Raw genomic sequence first — 6924 nt, forward strand, 5'->3', positions numbered from 1 at the left:
TATTAATCCATAATTTTAATTATATATTACATTTTAAATGAGATGCACAAACATAATACTTTAAACAAGAGAAAAAATACATAAATATAATGTAACAAAATCAACCTTAAATTTGTGTCAGTAATCCAAAGTCCATACCATTACAAAGTATTCATCTCTGTATCATATCCCCCTTATTTTTTAATGCAAATTGACTGTGATCATTAATAATTTATAATCTAATCAACTCCCTTTAAATGAAAACAAACATTTATGAACAATCATTTTGGGAATTTGGGTGTTGTTTTCTCCAAACTGCCTTCTGATGTTTGTTGGGCTGATGTGGGAGTGTCATATATCAATCTGTTGATTTCATTGGTTAAGCAATAAAGGAACTCCTTGGCCCTGATAGGTTAAAAGATGGATGGGAGGAGGAAACAGAATAGAATTCTGGGCGGAAGAGGAAGTGAGGTCAGACTCTGCTCTGCTCCCGGACAGCATGGACGGAGGCTAGAATCTTCCCGGTAAGCGCACCTTGGGATGCTTACACACATGATTAGAAATGGGCTAGTCCAGGTGTGAGAATTAGCCTGTAAGGGCTAGAGTTCATGGGCCAAGCAGTTCTTAAATGAATACAGTTTGTGTGTTGTTATTTTGGGCATGAGCTAGCCAAGTGGCCGGGGTGTTGGGGACGCAGCCCCACCGCTTCTTATTTCAACATTGGGCAAAGTATTTTTAGGGTTCATGGAGACCTTTTGGGAATCTTGTTCCATCAAACCACATGAGCCTGGAAGGAATCCACAGGTTCTCATCTTTAGTGGAAACAAAAGAAGAACCTCTTTTCAAAAGCAACATATCCTTAGACCCAAATTGTGAAGTCAAGATACGTTTAATATATAAATGTGTGTGTGTGTGTGTGTGTGTGTGTGTGTGTGTGTGTTGGTTTAGTTTAGCAGTCCCCAGAATCAAATGTCTCTCTGCAGTCAAAAACTTCAAAGAAAACACAATAATCCAGACTCTGTGTATATTCCATCACTGCATGGCTTATTTTTTCTTTACTCCTTTAATCTATGACTGTCTGTACTCTTTTACATTGCTGTTACTGTCTCTCTAAAGATTTTTTATTTTTAAAATTATTTATTTTGTAACTGTCTACACTTTTTTCCTCTCCTCCCCAAGTCTATGTATATTTTTAAGCACACCATGACCCATTCAGAGCTTTATTTCTGTCTGGATCTGTCTTTATTGCATATCTGTAATCATTTTTTGACCAGCAGCTCTTTTCAAATGGTAAGCAGCTTGGTTGCAGCAGCCATGGATGCTGGCCCTACTTCTCTTGGTTTTTCAGTATGGCAGAGGTATGTTTTCCTTCAGCTCTGTGAGCCATGCTCACCATTCTAGCTCTAGAGACACAATGGGTCCATGGCCCCATTAAGAAACTTGTAGCACTCTGCTCACAACCCTAAATGCTCTGTAGAAGGACTTCCCAAAAGATCCAGAGCAGCTCATGCTGCCAGTACAAACCAGGAAGCCATTTCTTAAAGGAGCCAAACCTCTCCTTGCGGCCTACAAAGAAAGCCTGTTTGGAAAAAAAAAAAAATACGATTACTAAGAAGCTGCTCTTGGCTCCCATTTTTGTGGGTCTAGAAGCGTTCTTTTTTTTTCCTTAAACTTTTTTTTTTATGTCTTATGTGGATCAATACCCCAGATTGTGGGTGCCATTTGTAGGCGGAGACTACTCTTTTATTCCCAGTCGCCCAGGCCCAAATAATCACATAGAAACTATATTAATTACAACACTGCTTGGCCAATGGCTTATGTGTATTCCTAGATAGCTCTTACATCTTAAATGAACCCATTCCTATTATTTTATATTTTACCGTGAGGCTTGTGATTTTCCAGTAAGGTTCTAATGTCTTTCTCTTTGGCAGCTTCATGGAATCTCTTTGACTCTGCCTACTCTTTCTATATATCTCTGTTCAGATTTCCCACTTGCCTATATTCTGTCCTGACATAGGCCAAAGCAACTTATTAACCAATGTTAATAACTCATATTCATAGCATACAGAAGGGAATACCATATCAATAAGCATTCAAGCACATATGTCCCATGTGTGCGGAAGCTGAAGGCTTCTACCTCTATCACTGTCCACTTTATTTTTGAAAGGAGGCCTCTCACTGAACCCAGAGCTCTATTGGTTAGACAAGCTAACCAATGAGCTTTGACCACCCTCCTATTCTCTTCCCCAGTGCTTGGATTATAGGTGTGCAGCATCATCCCCAGCTTGTACATTGAAGGTGGAAGATCTGAACTGAGGTCCTCACGTTTTTATAGTAGCCATTTTATCCCTTAATTCCTTTCTTTAAGGAATTAAGAAAGAATTTCTTAATTCTTTAAGAAAGAATTTACTTTCTTCAGTATTTCCATCTCTTTATCAAATTATTTAGGTTTTTAAAATTTATTTGGGGAGTGTGTATGTGCATATGTGTACATATATGTGTGTGTGTGTGTGTGTGTGTGTTTGTGTTTCTGCTCATAGGAATGCCCTCAGAAGCCCAAAAAGGGTGTTGGATTTCCTGGTGGTTATGAGTCACCTGACATGGCTTCTGGGAACCAAATTTGTGTTCTCTAGAAGAACAGCAAGTCTTCTTAATCACAAACCCATATCTCTAGTCATCAAATTGCCCTTTTATATTTTGTATTAACTTTCTATTTGTATTTCCTCATGACTTTTTCAGGATCTTTCTGATTCTTTAAACATTTTATGGTTGCTACTTTGAGTTGTTTGTCTGGGATTTCATTTACTTCACCTGCATAGAGGCCATTTCTATGAATTAGCAATTTTGGAGGGATTATAACAACATGATATCCTCTTGTGATTTTTGCATTGAAACTTGTGTATCTGAAGTTAGGTTATGGATTGTATTTTATTTTTGCAAGGTTTATTTACTTTTTTCAGCAGAGCTGTTTACACAGTTCAAGAGCAATTTAGTTCCTATAATATGATGTTGCTTTCCTTGAGTATGTATCTATTACTCTTCTACTTCTAAAATATTATATTCACTAAGAACCATCAAAAGCTAAGTGTGTGTCCTTATACTTAAGCATAGTCCTCACCCCTCATCAAGGAGACTACTCTTTGCAACAGATAAAGACTATTGCAGAAAAATCACAAGCAAAATATAGGGTTATGGAGCCCAATCCCAGTGGATATATGTACCAAACTTTCTTGTTGGACTGTCTTTGGACCACCAGCCCACAAATGATGACCCAGAGACTTATTATTAATTATGAAAGCTTGGCCTTAGCTTAAGCTCTTTTTTCTAACTAGCTCTTATAACTTAATCAACTTGTTTCTATTAATCTGTGTTTCTATTAATCTATCACATGGCTATGTTACCTTTTCTTAGTATAGCACTTCCAACTTGTTCTGAGTCTGCTGGCAAAATTCTACGTGCCCAGATTATCCCTCTAACTCTTTTTCTCTCTCCCTGGAAGTCTCACCTATTCTTTTCCTGACCAGCTATTGGTCATTTAGCTATTTATTAAACCAATCAAAAGGCGCCTTAGATACAGACATATCTTTACAGTGTAAAGAAATATTCTGTAATAGGTATATCTTGAAACATATCTGGCACAAAAGGCTCAGATAACATTGTGGAAATGGGAGCAGAAAGATTCTAAGAGCCAGAGTACAGAGAGTTTGCTGTAAGGTAAAGTCTCTGAGGAATGCCAGAAGCTAAACCCATAAAGTCTAATTAACATGTCTGCCTAAACATGAGCTGAACGAGGTCAACAATAAAGGACGTGCCAAAGCAGATGGGGAAAATACTATAAGTCCTCAATCATATACAAAGAAATATAGGCAATTAAGGCATGCTGGGACAAATAGTCATATCCAGGTTGAGAGCCCACCAGCTGATTATCCAGTATCAATGGTCAGTCATGAAAATATAATACAAATAAAACTATACAAACGGAGTAGGTTGCATTTAGAAATATATGCATATGCATGTACATACATGCATGAAACAATAATTAATGGAAAAGAGGCTATGAATTTGAAAGAGAGCAAGGAGGGGTAAATGGGAGGATTTGGAGGGAGGAGGGAAGGAAGAAGTTGAGTAGTTACAATCTCAAAACATAAAAGAAATAATGAAAAAGGTAACCCCACAATTAAAATATGGTCACATTCAAATAAAACTTAATTGCTCCTTAAGCACCAATTGTTTTAGGGAGTGAAGTATCTTACAGTGGTCTGTTACTAACATGCTGTGAGTATGTGCGGAAAGTGGAAAACCCCAGGGTAAAACCATTGGCTCATACAAGGTTTATAGAGAAATACAGAGGAAGAAATGCACATAGAAGACACAGGAGATGAAGTAAGGAAGTTGATGGCAAAGGATGGCTCACCAATATTCCTTCAAATGATGTGTTACATTCCTAATTCTCAGATGGATATAGCACGAGCCCAATCTATATTCCTCAGGAAAGAAAAATGGAAAGAAAAAAATCAGATACATTACTAAGAGTATAAAAATATTCTAACATGTTGTTTTGCTGGATTCTGTCTCGAGAACCAGTGTTGCTCCAGATTCATCATGCGATCCATGTCACTTTCTCCGAGCTTTCAGAGAATCCTAAGTTGCCCCACTATTAACTCAACAGGGTCAACTTCTTCAGCTCCAGATGCTGCTTGTGGAGTCCCATGCAGGTCACCGGGTCTGCTCTTAGTCCACACCTTAAGCTTCAGACTCACAAAATTTATTGCTTTTGGATACACAGCCTCACACTGCCAAGACTGCTGTATGCTCTGTGCCTCTGGATCTATCTCCACACTCAGGGTTTGGACCCAAGTTTCTGAGCCCTATGCCATGGTTGTGCCCCACTCCCAGCTTTCTACCCCTCTACACCAAGGCATCATCTTACACTAGGGACATTTGTTAGTGGCTTCTGCTTCTACCCTTCCTGCTGTGGGACAGCGTGACTGCAGCTATGTTTAACTTCCCTTCGTTGTACTATCATTTTGTGGGGGTTACAATGGGTCCACACAACTGAAGACCATGGCTTTCTTCTGCATTTCATGCCTTTCAAGCAGAATATATCTTCATTTTTATCCAATGTCAATGTAATTACCCCTCCTCTCACTGGGGTCTCTGGCCTCCCTCTTGTTGCTGCTATCTCCCTCACACCTGGGCACCGGTGCCCATACATACCAACCTCGTTTTGTTTCTGCATCACAGATGGAGTGTATGTTTTGTAACATGTTTTAACACAGAGTCTCAAGATCAGAGCTTAGGACAAAGTCTTCTGAACATGCTAGTCTCTCTGGGAACAAAAGCATAGAAAAAAAAAGAATAAGAGGCAAAGGTGAATTTAATCAAGCACCCCAAAATGAAGATTATAAAGAATGTTACTAAGCAGTAAGTCTCTATGGGGACAACTAGAACTTGAGTCTCAGGATTTGTTGAAAGAGCAAACAAATTATGTTGTAGATATATTGTCGTTGAGCTAAAGAGAGAAGCATCATTTATAAGCTTGTGTTCTCTATGAACTAACTGAGACCACTGCATTATCAGAGATGCTGAAGTTCAAGCTTTGATGTTGCAAATGCATTATAGATTTTCACAGACAGCTAATACCTTGACATCAGAAAACCTGAGTCATGAAAATAAAAAGTCCTGAGAAATGTGTAGAGTCAGTCTCTACACTGATGGGGAAACTGTTAATCATATCTAGTTAAGGAGTGGCTACCTGGAGCCCAGGAAGAAAAACTGGGAGGACACAGGTGCACGCTCTCTCTCTGCGCAGCTCCCACCAGACAGAAAGGAAGTCAGACCTACCACTCTTGTAGCATGAGTTTCCCATTATAACCATTAAAAATATAATTGTTATCCTTGAGCTGACCTGGTTATTTATCATGCCGACCTAATTTGCAACGCTACATCAGTGATAGGTGTGAGAGCAAGATCCAGGAGATTTAGAGGGTGAAGAAAAGGTTCCCAAAAAAATCCTCAAGAAAGTCCCAGGACAATGAAGTTGGAAGAAAAACAACTACCTATCTCCTGAGAAGAGAAACAATAGAAAAAGCTAAGATGGCTGAGGATGTGGGATGCTCCCTCAAAATCTGTCAGAATTATCTTCTCTGCAACTGAGTTCAGATCCCTGGGCATAAGAAACATTGCCAAGGAAGAAATAGAGTTTCTCAGAAGACTCAAAACTGCCTCAGACACTCACTGTGCAAAACAAACAAACAGGATCAGCAGGGTTGGGGTCAAAGTGACTCAATCTGCCGATGGCAGAAAGGCTTTGGTGGGGGAAAGGAAGGGACACTCAGAACAGAATAAGGAAGCTATCTTAGGGAAAGAAACCTAGGAAGGATCTATAGTCTAAGGGGAACAGGAAATAGACATCCTTCTCAAGCTGAGTGTCAGGTCACCAGAGCCACCAAGGGACCTAACCCCATTCACAAATGGGTTGATGGAGGACTGAGGAGCATGAGCATAGAGCAGGATCTCTAGTGGAGCAGAGATCTGGCCAGAGCTCCCATGACTAGGCTCCGGAGAAGTGTTTGATGAGAAAGGAACCTTGACCCAAGTCTAAAGCAGAGCTAATGTGCTACCAGAAACGTGGGTGGGGTGTGGCCCTGACATCACCCCAGAGGGAAACAGCTAATCAAATGCTAGCAGAGAGGGAAGCGCATGCCAAGGAAAGGCAGTGGAAGCCCGTGCTCCTGATGAACCTTCACCTGCTTCCTACCTCATGCCATAGCACAGACTGACTTGTTCCCTAATGAAGCCCTGTGGCTCTCAGTGGCTCTCTTTGATTTGAAATCCTCCCTCTCCTCGTCCTCTTCCTACTCCCTATTCTCTCTCTCTCTGTCTCTCTCTCTCTCTCTCTGTCTCTTGTCTCTCTCTCTCTCTCTCTCTCTCTCTCTCTCTCTC

The 6924-nt window shown here is 40.2% G+C and overlaps 1 long non-coding RNA gene across 1 annotated transcript in view; it reads right to left on the reverse strand.

The window, feature by feature from the left end:
- Positions 1 to 896: 896 nt before the first annotated feature.
- The window catches only part of LOC126492793 (uncharacterized), a 13129-nt gene continuing 7101 nt past the window's right edge, over positions 897 to 6924 (reverse strand). The window contains exons 3-5 of the long non-coding RNA XR_007589676.1: positions 5201 to 5308; positions 4394 to 4456; positions 897 to 1558 (exon numbers count right to left, since the gene is read on the reverse strand). This is a non-coding gene — a long non-coding RNA (uncharacterized lncRNA). The remainder of the gene's footprint in view (positions 1559 to 4393; positions 4457 to 5200; positions 5309 to 6924) is intronic.

The sequence above is a fragment of the Alexandromys fortis genome, unplaced genomic scaffold, assembly GCF_014885135.2.
Source record: "Alexandromys fortis isolate MF-2015 unplaced genomic scaffold, M_Fortis_MF-2015_v1.1 scaffold_299, whole genome shotgun sequence".
NCBI classification, from domain to species: Eukaryota; Metazoa; Chordata; class Mammalia; order Rodentia; family Cricetidae; genus Alexandromys; species Alexandromys fortis.